Genomic DNA, 1655 nt, shown 5'->3' on the forward strand with positions numbered 1-1655 from the left:
TAATTTACAAACACATAATTATGTTTGTTTGCTAAAAAAATATACATATAATCTAATCATGTAAGTACTTTTCATATATTAAAATATGTAAAAATAATTATCTGCTGAATTATAAAGTGTTTAAACCCTCAACCACCCACTTATCAATATTTAGTGTGTAAATTTTTCTGATGGATCTTTTAGAACAAAAAAATACATAACATACGTTTAAATATACTTAAAACAATGTTTTGTTTTTATACTTTAGACAATGCTTTTTATTGTCGTTTATTTTGGCGTTGGTGTAAGTTAAATCAACATTTTTTATCATGTAAAAGTGTTATCATATGTCCTCTTTAGACGATGTTTTTATGTGGAACTATTGTCTTATGTTCTATTTAGACAACACTTTTAAGCATTGTTTATTCTGGTGTGCTGTATATATAAACATCAATTCTTAATCATGTAGAAATGTTGCCTTATACCTCTTTAAATGATATTTATATGTGAAAGATCTCTTTCATATAACTTTAGAAAATATTTTATGGGAAATATCTTACTTATGTCAACTTTGGACAACACTTCTATGTGAGAGCTATTTCTTATGCCAACTTTCAAGATTATTTTTATGTAAAAACACTTTCTTATGTCAACTTTAGACAACTCTTTATGGTAGAAGTCATGTCTTATGTTAAATATATGTAACACTTTAATAGTAAAAGAGATGTGCTATACATGTTATCTAAGAGTATATTTTCCTTCTGCTAATCCCTATCTTATGTAGGTGGCAAGAAACACAAGAAATGGGGGTTTAAATTGGGTTTCTAAAAATGAATGATTTTTCAACCTATAACAACAAACAGTAAAACAAAGAATAAAAAAAGATGAAACCGTTATTTTTATTTTGGTTCGCTGTTATCTAAGCAACTTCTACTCCACCCGCCAAAGTGATTTCGCCTTATCAACAAGGACTTAATCAACTATAACCAAACTGATCACATACATATAATGTAATATCTCATATACCCTTAAATACTCAATTGGTTGTTAGTTAACCAACTGAGTTCCTATGTACTCTATCTCTTGTCAATTGGAACAATTTGAGCTCCTATGTGCTTTAAAAGTTGTCAGTTGGGACCAATAGGGTAACTAGTGGACTCTGAAGAGATAAATCCTTATTAAAATAGAAGGATCATTATTAATAAGTATAAGAAGGAATATTTTGGTAACATTAATAATTGGTCAATTGGTACTAGAAGATAAAAATATCACTTGAGAATATTTTGTACCATTACATAATATTATATTATATATTTAGATATTATGTATATATGTATATAATATTGTGCGGTAGAAGGAAAAGAAGAAGTGGATAAGAATGAAGGAAAAGAGAGATAGTAGTTAAGAGAGAAAGAGAGTTATCAGAAAGAAAAGAAAGAAAATAGGAAGAGAAGAGAGAAGAGAAAGGAGGAGAAATAATGGGAAGAAGAAGAAGAAACTCATGGAGTTACAAGAATATTGGTGTCATCTTCATCATCACCACCATCATCTCATCTTCATCATTACCCACCATCCTCTTCACCGACTTCATCATCCTCTCCATATGAGGTGAGTTCTAGATAGGAATTAGCCTTTGGGGGATTATAATCTATGTTTTGGGAGTTAGGATTTGTGTG

This window comes from Lathyrus oleraceus, chromosome 3, assembly GCF_024323335.1.
Source record: "Lathyrus oleraceus cultivar Zhongwan6 chromosome 3, CAAS_Psat_ZW6_1.0, whole genome shotgun sequence".
NCBI classification, from domain to species: domain Eukaryota; kingdom Viridiplantae; phylum Streptophyta; class Magnoliopsida; order Fabales; family Fabaceae; genus Lathyrus; species Lathyrus oleraceus.